At 46.8% G+C, this 20,105-nt stretch overlaps 1 protein-coding gene across 8 annotated transcripts in view; it reads left to right on the forward strand.

Annotated features, from left to right (window-relative positions):
• The first annotated feature begins 15,380 nt into the window (after positions 1 to 15,380).
• Mapk8 (mitogen-activated protein kinase 8) overlaps positions 15,381 to 20,105 on the forward strand; it is an 85,960-nt gene continuing 81,235 nt past the window's right edge. For 6 of the 8 annotated variants that reach the window (XM_063233756.1, XM_063233759.1, XM_063233757.1 and 3 more), the window contains exon 1: positions 15,381 to 15,558. The gene's annotated coding sequence lies outside the window, so the exon portion shown is untranslated. The remainder of the gene's footprint in view (positions 15,559 to 20,105) is intronic. The other 2 variants (XM_063233754.1, XM_063233761.1) reach the window with 2 other exon arrangements.

The raw sequence follows: 20,105 nt of genomic DNA on the forward strand, positions 1-20,105 counted from the left end.
TGATTATGGACTGAAACCTCCACAAACTGTGAGCTAAATAAGCCCTTCTTTCATTTTGAGTATCAGGTATTTTGTCTCAGCAAGCAGAGAAAAGTAATGAAGACAGATGGATAGGTTTAGGTTAGATGCAGATGCTAGGTAGATATGTGTGTGCAGGTAGATAAACCTAGATGACAGACATAGATCTAGACGGGGTCGACTCCCATCAATATGGGGATGAAAAGTCCCATGATCTACCATCAGAAGGCTGGGGACCCCAGAGAGCAGGTGACATTCTTTCAGTCTGAATTCAGAGGCCTGAAGACCAGCAGGGCCAGTGCTGTAAGGCCTGCTAAAGGGGGAAGTGAAGCCCAATGTGTCATCCTGACAGCTGGCCTGAGAGAGAGGAATTCTCTCTTCCTTTGAATTGTCCTTCTACTGGGGCCTCCATGGATTGGATGGCGGCCATACAGACCTTAGTAAGGACAAACTGCTTTCCTCAGGCCACCCATCCAGATATTACCTACACTAAGAAACATCCTCCAGACACACTCAGAATAACGTTTAACAAAATGTCCGGGCATCCCACGCTGAGTCACGTAGACACAAGGTGAGTCATCGAGAGTCTGCTTCTTATCAAACCGGCACACATGTGCACGCTGTATAAATCACATTTAGTGTTCAAATAAAACCAATAACAGAGGCAGAATTCCGTGTAACACGGGAGGAAATCTGCTGTAGACAAACAAAACTGTACCAAAGAGGAGGAGTGAGGTTTACTGTTTCCATGGAATTAAATACCTAGTTTAAACCGTCGGATGTGAAATTGTGATACTCACGTGGCATAATATATTACATAAAAAGGGAATAAGACAGGAGAGGCAAGAAGGTACAGTCACTGCCTGGCACCCATGGGCACGGGGTTCAGGCTGCCACCCTGACACCTATCACTGCCATCTTCCCTGCCCATCCTGAATCCCCTTTGCTGTCAGAAAGGAGGAGGAACCCGAATTTTCTTACTGCGAGGTCTGGGCCACTAACGATCCTGCCCGGATCGGGTGGTTTTCCACGGACTATTCACAGGGCACAGTGACACTGAGGGTGGTCCAAAGGGATCTCCGGGACACACACTTCCTCACCTCCATGCTGGGACAACAGTCCGGGTTCCTGTCGGTGGTCAGGATCAACCCCTCTGGCCGACACGTCTTTGCCTATTGATTCAGAGGCGTGAGGAGCCCCGCATGGGCCGGATGCAGGACCCCAGCACCCACAGTTCCCTGCCTTGTCACTCTGGGTGCCCAGCAACACCCACAGCAGCCCCTGGAACAACTAGGAAAGGGCTTGGGGATGGGTCAAAGTTCTGGCCCAGAGAATGAATGACGTCAAAGAAAAATACCAGGCGCAGACTGCAAAAAGACAGAAGCTGTCTGCTCTGAAAGCTGCTGCCTCTGGTCCAGTGAAAAATAAGATTTTCTAAGAGTAACAAAAAAACTAGAGAGAGAGAGAGAGAGAGAGAGAGAGAGAGAGAGAGAGAGATATTACAGATATATTATTAGTTCTTTGTTTGGCTTTTTGTTTTGTTTTTACTCTTTTTTTGTGACAGTCTTTCTTTGTAGTTCAGGCTGACCTTGAACTGACTTTGTAGCCCAGGCAGACCTTGAACTCGAGATCCTCCTGCCTCAGCCTCCCAAGTGCTGGGATTACAAGTATGTGCCAACATGCCCTGCCAGATACATTATTAGATGCTCTTATAAAACAATCTTTAGATTTGATTTAAGAAACTACAGTTGGGCCTCTATATCCACGTGCTCTATATGCACAGATTCAAGCAACTATAAATTTAAAACTATTTGGTAAAAATAAATTGCGCCTATATTGAATATATACAGATTTTTTTCAATGTCATTGTTCCTTGAGCAATACAGTAGAGCAACTACTTACACAGCATTTACATTGTATCAGGCTTTATAAGTAATCCGGAAACAAGAGTCAAAGTCTAAAGCAGCAAACAAGTGTGGGGGTTACACACAAATGCCACGCCATTTACACAAGGCACTTGAGCATCCGGAGACTCTGGTATTTCAGTGGGTCCTGGAATCGATCTCCATGGATACCAACGTGAGATACTGTCTTTAAGGGACCACGAGGGCCAAAGCTGCTTTCCAAACTTGAGTGGTACACACAATGTCTAGGAATTTTAAGAACACGATCACTGGGCATGGACACTGACCCTACACATGTGAGCAGGGTCCCTGGGGGGCCCCACTGCGTGCTGTGGGCTCCTGGTAGAAACCAGCAGGAGGCTCCTACCTTCAGTGCAGCACCCCGGAAAGCACTGGGCTCTTAACAGCTCATCTGCTCCAATCACAATGTCAGGACACAGAGCACAGGGTGCATGGCTCTTGGGCAATGGGAGCACCCCGATATTGAATCCTGTTCCCGGCGGGCAGACATCGTGTGCTGCTGCAGGCCTTCAGACTGTGTTTTAATTTTCTCTTCCTGACCTGAGGACCCCTAGCCAGGAAGGCTGGGTGCTAATGTTCCCTAGGCACACCGACACATATGGAAGAATTGGCCGTGTCTACTTGACTTCAGCTAGACTAGCCAGAAAGTGGAAGTGACTGGCTGGACCACTCACCCAAATTGTCTCTGCTTCTGCTTTTCTGGAATGGGTTTTTTACATGTGTCCCTCTTATGACCCTGGGAGAAAAAAAGAGGTTGCCTAACCTGAGGTTGAATACCTAGCATGCAAGTCTTCTGCCTGGGGCCATGACATTAAAAATGTTTGAGGATTCCTGTGTTGTCATGCTACAGAGGGAAGGAGAATAATTATGATGATATTACCCAAGGATAGAATTCCAAATGTTCCCTGAATCCTTTAGCAAAACTTTTTTATTTTTATTAGAGAAAATGTAGGGCCATCACAACCAAAATGAAGTGGATCTTAGGCTTCAGAAACTCTTTAAGTCCCTCTGAAATAGTCTGTTTCCTTCTGCAGATATCTGGGAGGCTTGAATGGTGTATTTCTCCAATTTTTCTCCCATAGGTCTCTCACCATGTGGTCTCTCCCACATGTGGCACCATCCGCCATGTCATGATGTGGCCAGAAAACCCTTACCAGAGGCCAAACTAGTGGTGAAGTCTGATCTTACACTTTCAGGCGTCAAAACTGCCAAGTAAAACAAACAAACCAAAAAACAGAAACACACAAAACTCTTCTTGTTTTACGCTCTCAGCCTCAGGTATTTTGTTACAGTAGTAGAACACAGACTGAGAGGCCTCAGTCGTGAAATAGGTGGAGATGGGGATGTGCTGTCTCGAGCAAGGATCCATTAGTCAATTAGCCAATACTGAATAAGGACCCCAGTCCACACAAAAGACTGACAGTAAGGACCAGGAAGAGGTGGTAAATACGAGATTGTTATGGTTTGTGTTTAGATGTCCCTCCAAAGCCACATGTGGTCACGGGTGGGACTTTTTCAGAAGTGGCTGAATCTGGATGGATGGTCTGATGCTGGACCGGATTCACCGTGTAATGCTAGGATGAAGGGCACTGGGATTAAGCTACCTGCCCCTAAGTAGCCTGAATAAGGAATAGAAAGAGCTGTGATCACGCCTTGTTATTTTGCTACTGTTGCTGATGCCTCTCTGATGCCTGTTTGCTGGGTCACCCTGCCTTGGTGCCACATTATTATGGCCTGAAACCTCTACAAACTGTGAGCTAAATAAACCTTCCCTCTTGTAACTTTGGGTGTTGAGCATTTCGTCTCTGCAACAAGAAAAGTAACTGACACAGCTATCTGCAGAAGATCACTCTTATACGTGGCTTACAAAAGAGAGAGGATAGCTGAACTAAACTATCTAGTTCCTCGCTTTAGCTGGTCTTGAACCAACTTCAAGTCCCCTACTCTTAGAAGCGCATCTATTCCCTTTTTTTCCCCTCCTGAACTATTTCTGCTCAGCAGTCACTCACAAGGCTCCATTTTTATCATCCAAGGTAACCCACATTCTCTGGAAGAAAATGAGTGATCATTGCAATAATGTGATTGATACCAACTGAGAATTCATCAAGTACAAGATGCACACACAAATAATGGAAAAAATGTAGCCAAACTACACTCTGAGAGTAGGGAAAAGTCATAACACCACCACAAGGCCATCACCTGCTACCAGCTGACGTCACCTGGTTTATTTGATCAGTGCCTGCCTGTCCCTCCTTCCCTTCACGGCCCTCTGTCTCCCTGTGAAGACACCGCTGCCTGCCTGCCCTGCTGGGCAATCAGGCTCCGGGCTACAGGGCTGGCCTCCGCTGTTGAGGAGGCCACTGTCCATCAGTGCAGGACCACCTGTGTTTCCACAGTCCCTGGCAGCCACAGTGAATGCAGCCATCTGTATTCTACCCCGGACCATGTGATCGTCAGTTCATCTCTGTGTTCAAGGCAAGGACCCCGCTGTGACGTGTGGGGCCCCACGCAAAGTGAAAACAGGGGCCCTGGTCAGAAAGCAAAAAGAAGCTGTTATTAAAGATACCGAAATGTACAGCCTTCTCCTTCAAAATAGCTTCCCGTTTCTCAAACTTAATGTGAGTGGTGGTGACTCACAAGTAACAACAGAAATCTACAAATTCCAAACATATTTTTATGGCATGATTTTATGAACTACAATAAACAGTAATAGTGTATGAATATAGTGTTTTGATTAATCATGATATTTTTCTGGTTTATTTTTCTTCAGATTCATGTGTCAGGTCAGAGAAATGTACAGTTTAGTAACTCTTAAAGTATTAATGTCAATGTGTGTTTTACCATAATACTTTTTGTTTAAGCATTTGAAGAAAATCAATTTTTGGTGGGGTGTGGTGGTGCACGCCTGTAATCTCAGCACTCAGGACGCTGAGGCAAGAGGATTGCTGCAGGTTTGAGGCCAGCCTGGGTTACTTAGTGAGTTCAAGGCCAGCCTGGACTACATAGCAAGACTTTGACTAAAAAAAAGTCATTTTCCAGTTAATACAACTGAAAGTAATAATTGCTCTTGGCAAGTGCAAGATGGAAAATAATTTTTGATAATTTTAAATTTGGATAAGGATTTTTCCACTGATAAAATTTCATCGAACTGTTAAGAATGCTCTATATGTAAACAACAAAAAAAAAATAAACACATAAGAAATTATTTAGATACATAAAATTTAGTGTATATGCAGGACTGATGATTTTTAAAGAACACTTTTTCTAAAATGATTTAACTATTCACACAAATTTTCTCATGTAAATTATGTAATTTTAAATGTATACTTATACAATGGGATTTTAATATTTCCTCCAATAAAGCCTATAAATTTTGGCTTCGTGGTTTGTGTATAGTTCAAATGAATTATTAGAATTATTAACATGTGATTGTATCTTCAATCATCTGGAAAAATTCAGTCCAAACTTTCTCATAATAATGTGTTGATTTGAAGCTTCATATAAAAATAGGGCTCATTTTCATAGAATGTGACAAGAGTTGATCTTCATTTCTATTTTTAAGCCTGCAGAAACGTACTTTGCAATTTGATAGCAGTTTTCACAGCCAGATATCCTACACTCTTTGAGAAACCTAGCCATTTCTTGGCATTCTTTATTGCATGGCTGCTGTGTCTTTATTTCGTAGCGTGGGCATCATTTTGTAACTCATGAAGACGAGCACTTGCTTAGAGTGTGGGTCTTCAGTTCCCCGCCGGCCATCTGTAAAGGCTTGGTCCCAGGGAGTACAGCGTGTGGCAGGTGGTGTATCTTTTATAAGTGAGCTGTCAGTTCTCCTTAGGTTACCGGGGTGTCCCCTGAAGGAGACCAGGGACCTTTACTCTCTCCTTGACCTCCCCTGCCTCTTGGCCATGGATTGAGCATTCCTACAACCTGGAGCTGCCTCGCCCTGAAAGCATTGGGTGCCACCAATCACACGCTGCAACGTCTAGAGCTGTGAGCCATAATCAACCTTCTGGCTGTATAAGTTTATTATCTTACATATTTGTTGTAGTAGCGGAAGCTGATGAAGAGACTGTCTGAGCGTGGGCAGTTTCTGTCCTTGATTTCAGGCCAATCACTGTGCACCAGAACGGGATCCAGGGCTCATGGAAAGATACCTCCCACTGGGCACCACACCCCGCCCCCTTTCTCTGGGCCATGGTCACTGCCACCACTGATGCTGCTCCAGCCGACACCTACCTGGGCTCTTGTTCCGGCCCTGAGCACCCCTGCAGTGCTGCCCAATGTGCCAGGCTGTCCGGGGGCTCACGTGTGGGTGCCGGTCTACATTCCCTGCTTGTGCATGTGATCCAGGGTCCCTTCAGACTTCATGTACAGACACGAGCCCGAAGACTAGATTATAAGATTCTGTAAGGACAGGTGCAGAGCAGTGAACCCGCAAGGACCCTTCCTTAGAGCAGGACACTGTGCAACCGTGCAGGCCAAATGTACACGAAGCCAGGCCTGGCCCAAGGGATGCTGCATCAGAGAAGTGGCCATTTAGTGAGTCCTTCAAGCCTGGACACTTGTGAAAATGCTGGATCCATTATCAATGACTGCACTGGGGCAAAGGTGCAGACTGGGCCCACGCTGGACAGTGCTGGACTCCTGGTCCACTGCTGCTCGGGCAGAGCTTCTTGCCTGCTAAGTGGTAGTGACCTCCTAACCATACCCACTCGAGAACACAGATCGGCTGCAGCCCTGACCTCTCGTCCATCCCGCTCTGTTGCTCGCCACTCTTTGTTCTTCCCAGCACTGACAACATTCGTAACAGAATCACAAAGAATCCAAAACACCTGCTGTTGGTGTCTCAATGTCTACCAGCCTCATGGCCCTTCCTGTCCGGCCTGTACCCAGCATCCTCATCCTCAGGCCTCTACACCCTAGGCATTTAACTACCCTTCCCCCACCTTTCCACCTGACACACTCAGGAAAGTCTCTGCGCCTGGAGAGACCCCTGCAGGTGCTTCTCTGCCTGGGGTGATGCAGAATCCAGAGAAACGTCCACAATAGCATTAGGAGTCCACGGTTTTTACCTAGGCCAAGTACACACAAGAGGCCTCACCCTCAAAGTTCACCTTGCCACGCTGCAGGTCTGGCCTTGGAGCCATTAGCTGCAGGACTGTTGGGGGCGGGGGAAAATCTAGTGCCTTGGATAATTTCCTCAGGGGAATCTTTTACTATGTTGTCTGTTAGGTTTTTTGTTTGTTTGTTTGTTTGTCCGTTTTGGTTAAAATCTATGCCCCAGGGGCTGTGAGGAAAAAGGAAACTCTCTCTTCTGTTATTGCAGACTGGTGCAACCACTGTGGAGAATTTGAGATTCCTCAAAAAACTAGGACTAACCGGGTGCCGGGTGTACTCTTGTAATCACAGCACTCAGGAGGCTGAGGCAGGAGAATTGTTGCCAGTTCAAGATTAGTCAGAACTATTCTGTTTTGCTTGATAGTACCAAGTTCAAAAGTTTAGGCAACAACTATGAAGACAATAAGATTCATTATGATGCCCATTCTGATTGACTATTATCTTCTTTTGAAGTCCTCTAATGTTTCCAATGTTTTGGTTTTATTGGTTTTGTTCTTTACTGTTTTGTTCAATTTTATTGTAACTAATGATATGGGCAATTCTTTTTAAGATAGCAAGAGGCATTATGGTAACCATTGTTGATCACCTTGTATTTTGTTTTTACATTATGTATTATGTCCATCCTTTTGATTTGACTAACTCTGTCCTGTTATGTCACATTTGGTTTTATTCTCTTCAAAAAAACTACTCCCAAATTACTCTTGGGAGTAATAAAACCCAAAATGTGTAATTGTCGTTATACAAAAGAGAGTAAAAGAAAGTGCTGTAAAGGACATAACTGCATGTATATTTAAGTGTATAAGGTAGATAACCATATTACTGAGTTTTATAGGATCATTGAACAGAACTGTTTGCAGTCTTATTGTTTGAATGTCCACTCTATGTGCTTTAGTTTTGTAACTTGAACAACTATTTCTAAGATGACAATATGTAATCTATTAACTAGTGATTTCCTACTGTTTATTTTTTCTGAAATTCTGTATAACTTGTACCCTTTTCTGGTTTTTTTCTCTTTTTTTTCCTTAAATAAAATTTTAAAAAAAGATTAGTCAGGACTACAAAGTGAGCTCAAGTCCAGCCAGAACTTCAGAGTGAGACCTTGTTTCAAAAAAAGACACACAAAAAATTCTAGGACTAAAGATTCCGTTCCACCCAGTTAAGCCCCTTCTTGGTATCTTCGTGAAAGGATTAAAAGCATTATACCACAACTGATACATGCACACCTGTGTATAATGACACAGTTTGTAACAGCTAAGTCTCGGAAACAGCTCGAATGTCCATCAGCTGATGAGCAGATAAAGAAAATGCGGGGTTTATACCCTGGAGCACTGCTCTGCCATAACACGGATACGCTTGTGGTATTTCCAGCTAACTCCTCGGTGGAACAAATCAGACCCTGTGTGTAATACCACACTCTTCCTCGGTGTGAACAACTGAAAATGTAAATAAGGACCAGAATGTATAATAGACGTTGTGGAACAGGAAGGAAATGTTCAAACGAGAAAGGGATGGAGGGGAGACAAAGGAAAAATGAGAAAAGAAGGGGAACACGGGAACAAGGCTTTTGTAAATGAGGGAAGAAAGGTTGAAGGGAGGGCAGGAAAAAAAAGAATCAAAGTATATTATGCAGAGGTACAGATGCAGTCATTATGTGCACCGACAATGTGCCAATGAACTTAGCAACAGATGAAAGAAAGAGAGAAAGAAAGAAAGAAAGAAAGAAAGAGAAACCTACGTCCCAGAGACCAGCTCTCAATGTGTGACTGTTCTCCGGGATTCCCTCTTGCAGCCCCTTGCCGTGTCCCCCTGGAGGCAGATTGTGTGCCCGCCCGTGATAAGGTCAGAGTGCCCCAAATGTTTGCATCTGCTGTCCACTTGTGTGGGCTGCAACCTGGGTGATCCCCATCTTCACCGGGGTGCGCCCTTGCTTGGTAGACCTTGCTCAGTCGTTTGAGGATGGGAGTTCCACACCACGCCCTCCCTCTGAGAAGACGGTGTTGTGGCACCTTGGTTGTCCTTGATGATGGAGCGACGCCCTGTCCTGTGCTCCACAAAAGCTGGCAGCTACTGTTCACACTCTGGATTTTTAAGGAAGCAGGATATTGCAGGAGGCACAAAGAAAGATAAGGACATGGCCTGGGCTTAAGACTTTAATCCTGTCTTCAAGGCTTAAAAGCTCACAGATGAATTTCTCCCTACACATCAGGGATGGCTGATCCTCCCAGCATCTCTTGGAACACAGACTGCCTCAAGATTATGAAGAAATGCTCCTGTGTAGCTGTCTCTGATTTAAGAAGGTCACAAATTAACGAGTTCCCCCAGCCTCGGATCGCTGCTCTCTGTTCTACCCACTTGGGGGTCCCACAAGCCAGGAGCGGGGCAGGCTGACCAAGCACGCCAGCCTCCAGCAGGGTGGGTGGAATCCTGATTATGTCGGGCAAGAGGGCAGTGAAATGGACTCTTGTAAGAGACGCTCCTGCTGTCTGCGGACCTCCTTTAAGAGCTGTTGAAAGTCCCTTTACCAAATTAGTTTTTAAATTTTATTTTAAAGAGGATAAAGCCAAGGAAAATAAAACAATAAAACCAATCAAAACGAAACAGTGTAAGCGACACAGGACTTCAATAATGGTTACCATGTCTTTTGTTGTCTTCAAAATAGCTGCAGATACCTTCAGACATAGTAAAAATCGGACAGAACAGAACCAACAAAAACAAAACAATGAATGCAATAAAGGACTTCAAAACAAGCCAAGAGTAAATCCAAAATGGCTACCACAATGTGTCTTGTTATCGTTAAACAGCTGCTCCTGCCATCAGATTCAACATAATCAAACAAAACAAAAGAGAGTTTAACTAAAGCCAAGAAAACACTGAAAATGATATGGTTTCCAGGTGGGGAGCCCACCCCGGTGAGGCCTGGATCTCCCCCCTGCTCAGTCTGGGATCCGTGCTGACTCACAGAGAGAGGCTGGGGTCTGGCTGTCCCCAGTCTGGCAGCGGCCCGCACATGGCGCTGGTTTCCAGATGGGGATCACTCCCTTACCAAATTATTTTTTAAATTCCCATATACAAATTGTACACAGTTATGTGATTTGGTGTGGTATTTCAATACATGTGTACAATATGCATTTATCAGATCAGGTGCTTAACACCACCCCATCAAACCTTTACCATTTCTCAGGATTGGGATATTTAAAAGTCTCTCCATAAGCTACTGCATTTTGAAATACACAATTAATTATTGTCAATCATAGTTATCCCAATGTGCTAAATTATCTTGTCTTTTTTTTGTTGGTTTTTAGAAGTACTTGGGATTGAACACAGGGCCTTCACATCTCTGGCCCCGCTTTACTTTTTGAGACAGATTCCTTCTAAGTCACCAGGATGCTCAGACTGTTTTTGACTTGCGAGCCCCTTACCTTCTCCTCCCAGAGTATGGGATTGCATGGCTATAAAGCGCCTCATTGAACTTTGGTTTCCCAAAGTAGAAGCATCTTCAGGTTTGCGTCAGAGGGTCTGTGGGTGTCTCCAGTCAGGGAGACGAGCCCAACCCACTGGCCAGAGGCCTTGTAAGACAGTCACAGGGACACAGGTCACGCTTGCTGAGGAACTTGGAACCCTGTGACTTCCAGTGATGCCAAAATCTGCTTCTTACAGACCCCATGAAAAGCTTTTCCAAATTCAGTGTGGAAAGTACGGGACACTTGGCACTGGTTGAGAAAGGGACGGTTATGGGGCACTAGTCCCTTTCCATCAAAAGGCCTGCATAATGTTCCGCAGAACCTTTAGAGTTACACATGGCTAAATGTCATGAGCAGGACAATCCTTAGCTGGGAAATGTAGAGGGTGCAGGAGGCCCATGCTGCGTGGTCTGGAAGGATGGTCTCTTCCAAAATATTTAACAGTAACAAGGACTCGATTAATCAGCTACAGGACTTTAACAACATGTTCCTTCCCTCCCACTCAGTTCTCTTTCTTTTCCTCCAGGGGATGAAATTGAGTATCTTTAAATTTGAGTCCCCAGGACCAGAGGAGGTTACTCTGGCTTGTGGTGCTGGGGGCTGGGAAAATCAAGATCAGGTGGCCACACCTGGGACAGCCCCCATGTGTATCAACCTTGGAGGAAAACAGAAGGGGAAGCGGGTGTGCACAAAGGAAAAGCAACTTCGCAAGGGAGGGGAGGTGCCAGTCTCACTTGCTGGCAACCCACTCGTGGAAGGAATGAACCCTTTCTCACCAGGCCTCCCCCAGCCTCTGGAGAAAGACATTAATTCGCTCATGAGGGCGGTGACCAGTGACCTGGTCACCTTCCAAGGCCCCACCTCCAAACACTGCAGCTTTGGCAACCAAGTATCAGCACGAGTTTTGGAAGAGACAAGCCACACCTAAACCACAGCCAGGAATGCGTGCTGATGATTCTCTTATGAGAACATGTGTGCGCGCGTGTGTGCGTGCACGTGTGCGTGTGTACTCAGTCCACAGGTTTGAGAGATTGTCTCTTTGCATGTAGCTAAAAGCAAAGCAGAGCACCCTAACTTTAGCTTCAAATGGCTGCCTGCTTCACTGCTCACTTAGTTTTGTTTCTATTGTGACCAAAGAGCCCTTCCCACTGAGGAAATAAGCCATAATTCTGCGGTTAAATGGAACAGTTTGCGGTGAGAACAGTCACTCACCGTCTTTCTATTCCTGCAAGCGGGGCAGAGGCAGAAGTTCTATTTAAGGAGACTCACGGAGCATTTTGGGGGCAGGTGAGACTGAACAAAGCACTGAACCCTTCCCCCAGGGAGGGAGGAGTAAATTTGAGCAGGGCATGACAGGAGCTGAGGTCTACTAATGGAGAAGGATGGGGGGGTGTCAGCGTGGCAGGACTTGGTCAGTAAGCACCCACTTACTGGCCCCCAGCCCCCCAGCAAATTCTCCACCCCTGTAATGACACTGGGGACCTAGGAGGTGACATGAAGTTTCCTGCTTCAATTTGTGCACCATGGGGCTGGGGATTTAGCTCCGCGGCATAAGCACCTGCTTTGCAAGCAGGCAGTCGTGAGTTCAATCCCTGGTACTGATAAAAAAAAAATTACAATTTGTGCACCCTGAACAACTTGGTGAGGGGGCTGCCACCTGATCACAGAACTGTCTGCGGTGTAACCCAGTGTGCAGGTGGCCTGGAAAGAAGTACTCGAGGAGCTGGCAGCCTTGAGGCTTAGGTGGACACCCAGAGTGTCCTCTTTTTCCCTCCCTGTCCCAGCCCCAGAGAGAGCCAACAACCAGCTTTTGCCAAGACACTTCCCTGAAACAAGAGGCAGGAAGGAAAGCTGGATTTCCTAGCTCTCCCCCTTTTCCTTAGTCAGCCCGGCAGGCTGATGAGGAATTCTATGAGAGGGAGGATCTCAGCTCCACATTCGCGCTATAAAAAGCATCTTGCATTTGCAGTGTGTCAGAGATGGTTATATTCAGTCAGAGGCTGCGAACTATTTTCTGAAATCACTCATACCCATGCAGGCTTACAAACAGGTGGGATGCAGGAGCCCACAAGGGTAGCTGATACTGAATCAGAAGCTCTCCGCGTTACAGGAAGGCGATCAAGAGAAGCAGAGAGGGGAGGGAAAAGAGGTGAAAGGGAAGGGAAGGAATGAAGGAGAATGCGAAGTGCCAAGCAACTCCTCACAATGAATGGGATTACTAAGTGTCCCAAACATGCACTAATACATTTTTAATTAAAAAAAAAACTGTATCCAGTAGAGCTATACTTTCCTAGAACTTGGGATTTACATGTTAATATCACTCGTTACTTTGTCTCAAAAAAAAAAAAAAAAATACAGGGCAAGAAACAAAATTGTTGACAGCATTGCAGGCCTGGGCAGGAACCTGAAGGGGGCGGGGGGCTCTCATTTCCCAGCCTCACCAAGGGTGACCTTCTCTGCTGCCAAGTCTCGCTCTGCAACTTGTCTGGAGGGAAACAGGAAGCGCCTGTGGTACCCCACCTCTCTGTCCAATCACGTTGTTCATGCTCCTTCTCCCCAGCTTCTCCTTCCCGACAGCGCTCTCATCAGATGTAAAGTCGGCTTGTGTCGCCACTCCTGGTTCCACGCATGCGCACCCATCACCTTTACCCTCTCCCGTTCCACGCACTGCTGGGCCCACTCCAATGCATGTCTGTTCGACATCACCGACTGCCCGTTTCTTCTTCAGTCCCTTTCCTGGTTTTTTTGTTACTTCCTCTGGCAGCTATCCTGCAGTCTGGTCAATCGGTGGGCAAGTTGCTCAGGCCTGGCTCTAGGCCCTAACTGACCCATACTCAAGGCTTCTTCACGTGAGCACTTTCTGGATGATTCATCTCTTAGTTGAGTCCCAGCTCTGCCTTGCCAACACCAACTTAGCATCTCTTTTGAGCATTTCAACAAGCAAACAGCCTGCTCGCGTGATTTTTTCACTCCAGTTGGTCCTCTCCTAAGATTTACATTATGTGAACCAGGGCGAATATCCATCCTCGGCCACAAGACAGAAACATGCGCACTTTCCTTGAGTTCTGTTCCCATTTAACCCACCCCTTGCAAACACACACACATGCCGCACACGGGGTCTCCCAAACGGTCCTCAGATCCTTTTAGTTACTATCTGGGACTATCACCCCGCCGCGACCAAACTTTCACTCCTTGCCACCTGGACCACTTCTGCAGCCTCCAGGCCTCTTTCCTATGAGAACTCTTTCCAAAATGCTATTCTGAGCATGCCAGCCCCTTTGCTGAGCATGCTGGGTCTTCCCTTTGCACTAAGGATAAAACGATTTCCAAGATGGCCAGTATGGCTCTTCTAAATTTTGTCACTTTACCCGCCTTCTCAATTTCATCTCACAGCTCCTTGCTCTTCCAGGAGGCCTGGCCTTGCCTCAGTTTCTCCTGCCTACTCTGCTTTCTCTCATCACAGGAAGTACGAGCTTTGCCTAGTCAAACTTGTTGTCAACTCAAGAAGCAGTTTCTCAGACAAAGTTTTCCTGGCCGCATTAATTGTATCAATTAGTTTTATGGTACTATGGATCCTTACCATTGTGCCTTATAATAGTGGTAACTTTCTTTTTTAAAACTCATTTCTTTTATATGAGAATTGATGAAGTCTGCAAGATTTGTTGTGCTGCCGCTGCTAGCACATTGCTAGCAGACAACGGGCATGTGATAAACATTTACTGGTGAAAAAGTAAAGAATGAAGTAAAGAAACCCAAGAGGGGAAGAAGAAATGGGTAGACAATGAATGAATCAATGTTCATAAGCTTTTAGAGTCGCCAGGAGTGGGCCAACTCAACAGGTAATAGGACAATGGTCTACCTGAATTTGTTCATTCAACAAATATTTACGTATTCGTTATTAAAGTAACATATTGGGCTGGGGATTTAGGCCAGCGGCATAAGTACCTGCCTTGCAAGCAGGTGATCGTGAGTTCGACCCCCGGTACTGATAAAAATGAAAAAAGACAAATAAATAAATAAATAAATAAAGTAACATATCTCTGCGAACCTAACTGTTCCTTTTGGAAATCACAGGAAAGTACTCAAAAGAGGGAACCAAATCACCTTTCATTCTGTAGTGAAACAAACCACTGTTAAACTAATTTAGTGCACACCTTCCCCGGCCTGTCTATGTATTTTTGCGTGCTTGTGTCTTGCTTCTTTCTTAACGATCCCTCGGTGAGAATTCCTGGAACACATGGCTTTTGAGGTGCTAACGTGTTTTCCGCTGCAGGGATGGTAGCAATTTAAATCCTTCTCCCTCGCGGTTGGAGATTCCAGGCTTTGTCAGTTAATGGCTTCTATAATATTTGCACACGTTGTGGGGCCTGGAAATCGGGTAATCCAGGGAATCTGGGAGGAGACGGACGGCGGAGACGCGGAAGGCGGCTTTCCCGGGCAGCAGCAGAACCGAGCAGCCGGTGGGCGGCGGCAGGCAGGTGTGTGCCCCGGCAGATGCGCGCACGCCCAGCGGCCCGGCCCAGCGCCTGACCTTCAGGCCCCGAGGCAGCAGCCGGGAGGCGCGGCTCCGACTAGCGGGACGCCACCGCCAGGCTCGCTGAGTCGCGGCCACGCGCCGCCACGTGCCAGCACAGGCCCCGCCCCCCCGCTCCCGGCCACGACCCCGCCAGCCAATCCCGCGGGCCCCTCGGGGGCTGGGACTGCGTCGTCTCCAGGCGACCTCCCCACGGGTCATCCGGGACCCCGGGCGTAGCCACGCCCCCAGACCGCCGACCCCGCCCCCGCAATCCGGGCCCCGCGCTGCCCCACCCCGAGGGCCGCTGGGGCGGCGCGGGGGCGGGGCCTGCGCGATGACGTGGGCGGCCGTGCGCGGTGACGGCCCGCGTCCCTGTTACTCAGCGGAGCTGTGGCGGCCGGACGACGCGGCCGGGATCGCGGGCCCGCGAACGGCACCGGGTAACGGCCGCGAGGACCGTCCTGACGGCGCCCGCGCCCCCGGCTGGCTTCCGCGTCGTCGCCGCCCGCGCGGCCGGGTGAGTGCGGCGGGCCCCGGGGCGGACGCGGGGCGGGCGCGGGGCGTCGGGCCCGCCGAGCGGCTGTTATTGTGCGGCCGCCGCCTTCTCCGCCGTGACCCTCCGGGAGGGGGCGGCGGGCGGGGGCGCGGGAACAATAGCGGCCGGGCCGGGGGCGCGGGCCGGGCCGGGCCGGCCGGGGGCGCGGGCCGCGGGGCGCAGCCTACCGCCCCAGCTCGCCGCCCGCCCGCCCGCCTGCCCGCGCGAGTCCCGCGTCCGCGTCGCGGGGAGAAAATGGAGCGGGCGGGTGGCAAGTTGGAAACCCTCGGAGGGAGGTCGGCACCGCGCTCGGCTTGCCGGGCCCCCACGCCCGGCTCTCGGGGGCTCCTTTGTGCAGACACGGGCGGCGGCGGCTCGAGAAGGCTACGCTTGTCCGGCCCGGGCTTCGGGGGACCGGGCCCGGCTGCGGGGTGTATGTCCTGCTCGTCCGGCTGGGCTGCGGGCCGGCGCGCCTTTCTAGGCTGCGGGTCCCTAGGCCGTGACCTTTTGACTCCTTTGGGCCACCCCGCCGTCTCTTTGTCTTGCATTTGGGTTCCACATCCAGAGGTGGCTGAAACAAGTCCGTTTCAAAGTACAGCGGTGAACCTCTGCCTTCTCCTTTCCGGCCGTTCCCCAGCCGATCTTCACTGTAAATTTAATCGTCCATTGACTGCTAGGCGTGGGACAGTGTCCAGCGGTTACTATTTTTACCTCTGAAATTCAGCGGTGTTCCCAGTAGAATTCTGGCCTGTCAGCCCCATTGTGTTTTGAGATAAGCATCCAGCGTGTACCTCCTTGGCAGGGAGAACATCTGTTTATTTCATTCATTCATTCGGCAGCTGTTGAGTGCTGTGTCCAATCGGAGAGGTTTGAAGGTAAAGAGAAATATCCTTAAATGGAAAAGGATACTTGAACTGAAATGTAATAGACGTGGCTTTAAATAAGATGATTATATAAGGAATGTGTCATAAGGTAGAGTTGTATACTCTGGCGCATTTTATTGTTTTCTAGCGTTGTGTCTGGTGGAACTTCAGGAGTAATTTCATATTAGGAAGTAAGAGTTAAGTTTGGTCAAAGTGTACAGCAGCTTTTATTTTTAAACATATTTGTCCTAGTCTGATAGTTACCTGTATGGTTACCCGTATTTCTCTGTTGGGGTTACCTGTTCACCCTGGGAAGTCAGATGCTCTGAGGCAACCCGCGGCGCCCTACAAAGGAAGCAGTTGGAATGGGATGTCTTGAGGTGAGGACTGGCTTGCAGCTGGCACAGCCCCGAGGATAGTGATATGTCAAATCGAGCATATACGGAAAACTTAATGTTCTCCTTGGAGTTTCAGACACATCATGCAGACTGTCACTTCCAAATAGCTGGCTGGCTGGTTGATCAGTTCATGAGGTCCATTGACTGTTGGAGAGCTTTGGAATCACTTCAGTGTCAGTTTCCTTTCCTGGCATTTCTAGTTTGTTCCAAAGTGAAACCTTGTCTAAATGATTTTAGTGTGACTGATAAAGAAAGGTGGGTCGTGAGATGGGTGTATCTCTGTTTAATCAGCCGAGTATCCCGGTTCCGAGAATTCACTGCTCCACAGTCTGAACCACTTCTGGTCCTGTGCCTTTTAGAAAGGTGATGCGCAACCTGTGTGTGCATGCAGACCTGTACAGTGGTACTGTATTTTTCTGTAACTGTGTTTATTTTGTAAATATTATTTGAAAGGTTTTTAGTGACTCCTTTGTTTTAACTGGAAAGTAGGACACAAGAAACTGCATAAATGTTTTATTAGAAACAATTAATTTCTAGTAACATTTTAGAAGTGCATATTAGAAACATTAAGTTGTGTGCTGATAGTGTTGCTGAAGTATGTAGGCCGGAGCTTTTCCAACTCACTGTTAATGTGTGTCAGCATTTGTTTTGGATATGAAAGAATACAGATTGAACTTACTTGATCTAAATAGAAATAAATAAGAAAATTAATACGCTGTTAATAATGTGTTAAATCTTCAGACACCAAACTTTAATTGCTTTACCTATTTAAGGTTTATTAGGTTTCACTAAGGGTTACTGATTTTAAAAAAAAAATGTTTTTGTGGTGGCTCGTAGCTTGTGTTCAGAGCCATAGTTGATGTTTTGTTTACTGCCTTCTGCTGGCTTTTGAAAATAGTGCTTTGTTGGTATGGATCAGAACGTTGACCCTTGCGTACGTTCCAGTGGCTTCGAGCATCTTCACAGAGCTGTGCATGGGCCACTGCTGTTCAGTTCCGAACCTGTCATCACTCCCGGGAGAACCCCGTGGCGTTAGCAGTCACTTCACATTCCACTTTAAATTACTTTTTAAAAGAAACGAGCACAGATTCTGTTAGGAAATGGTTTCTTCAGTGAGTTTGAAAAGCTCTCCCTTTAAGTACCCTGGCAGAAGGAGACTGAGTTCTTCGTATTCCTTTAGATCCTCAGGGAAAGGCCACTTGGAATTACTGTAGGGACTACATTGTATCAAAATCAGTAAGGTCGGAATTTTAACTCTTTGTTCCATGCCTAATATGAATGTTATGAAGATGCTGATATTCAGCAAAACAAGTTAATTTGTTGTTAACTAACTAGTCCATAACTATCCTGGTGGTACTTGAGAGATCACTGAAGAGGAGCCTACTTCTGGTTGGTTTGTTTTGGCAGTGGGTTGACTTTGACATATTTGAATCATACATGGTTGAGATGCTTTGTTGCACCTGTGGAAGTATAAAATACCAAGATGCCAGCTCCCTTAGGTCTGTGGTCAAGCCAGCGGTATGGGTAGCAGCCGCTGTGATTCACATAGTGCCAGGAGGTCATCAGAGCCACATGGCTTTCAGTGTGAATCACTCGCCTGTTTCATTGAGCTGTGCTGCTTACTGTCTTAGTCATGAGTTCTTACCTGAACGTTTCAGAAGCTTTACGCTTGCTGTAATACAGGTTACTTTTAACTTCGATTTAAAGAATGAATTCTGATTCAAGAGAACTGGTTATATAAAAGGTGACAGAGGACCATGATGTAGCTCAGTGGCAGAGTACTTGCCTAGCATGCACAAGGCCCTGCGTTCAATCCCCAGTACTGTAAAAGTAAATAAATAAAATAAAAGTAAATACATAAGAGCTGATGAGAGTCTTGAAATAGTAGGCAGTCTATCGCTCAAGGTGGTGGTAGGGCTGCAGCAGTCTAGGTATCAGACCTGGATTCACTCTGGAGTCTATCATAAGCAAGCTTTGGAGCCTCAGGGAAGTTGCCTAACCTTTTTGATTTTGGAACTGTAAGTGGAGGCTGCCAGAACCTTTTCCTTTATAAAGGCTGGGGCCCAGATGAGGTTCTTGACAAAACATTTATGAAAAGATGGTGTTGGGCGATTGTCATGAGCTCCTGTCATTGATGCTGGTCCTCCCGGGTGGGGGCCGCTCAGTAGTAAAAAACCTACCTCACATGATCGAGGCCCTGGGCCGGCAATTAAAAATTACCTGTGTAGTTTTCAGAAGCAGAGAAAATTGTTATTCTTTTTCTCCAATAGGTAGACTACTTAGAAAACAAAAAGCTTTACCAGAAGCCAGAGATTCTGTGAATGGTAGACTTTAATCATGAGGAGCATTGCGTCTTTTGATGAGACTCGGTGACGATTCCTCAGCCTTTGCAGAAAATATGAAAGCCTCAGGGAGTTTATGATCAAGAGTAGAAGTTAAGGCGCAATCGAAACAGTGGTTTGATTTTCTTTCAGAAGATGTATGTCCGAGTCGGCCTTAAAGAAGGATAAGCTGGAGACTTTTATAGGTAAAGGGAGGCAACTCTGGGTGGTACGCATAAATGAGATAAATCAGATTCTCGTGTGTAAACATCACAGTGTCTCCCTAGTGTGAGGAGCTGGAAGAGTAAATAAGATCCAAAATGTACAGTAGACACTGTGAAATGAGAAGAAACTATTCAAAAGGAAAGAGAAACTGGGAGGGGGGCGGAGAACAGAAGGAAGGGAAAAGCAGGTATATATACAAGGTAGTTACACTGCTAACTTCTCTTAATTCAGTAAAAAGAAAGGTTCGTGCTATTATTGTTTGAACAATTAAGTGCCTATATCTTGCACTCTTGAGTAACTAAAGGTAACAATAGGCAGTGTATTGACCTTTGTAACTCTATTATCTTGTTTTGAAATTTTTTGTCCTTAAAATATAAATAAATAAATAAAAGATGCATAACGGAGCTTCTCCCAAAGAAAAAGCTCACTGCAAATCTCCAGGCAGGCCAGATTTCACTGAAGTCTGTTGTGTTACATTTTGAGTCTGTGTGTGTGTGTGTGTGTGTGTGTGTGTGTGTAACCTTTTAGAGAATTTGCTAGCTGCAGTTCTGTTTCAAAGTGCCTTGCGGTACTGCAGCTATAACAGATACCTGTGTTTCCCATTACCCTTTAGTAGTACCCCAGATTTGATTAAAATCTGCTGTTCTCTAGAAAGCTAGGGAACTCACACCCTGAGCTAACTAGTGTGGGCTTTAGAGCTAGCCCCGAGTTCTGGTTCATGC

Source organism: Cavia porcellus, unplaced genomic scaffold (assembly GCF_034190915.1).
Source record: "Cavia porcellus strain 051 isolate PalLab524CR breed Dunkin Hartley unplaced genomic scaffold, mCavPor4.1 scaffold_23, whole genome shotgun sequence".
Classification (NCBI taxonomy): Eukaryota; Metazoa; Chordata; class Mammalia; order Rodentia; family Caviidae; genus Cavia; species Cavia porcellus.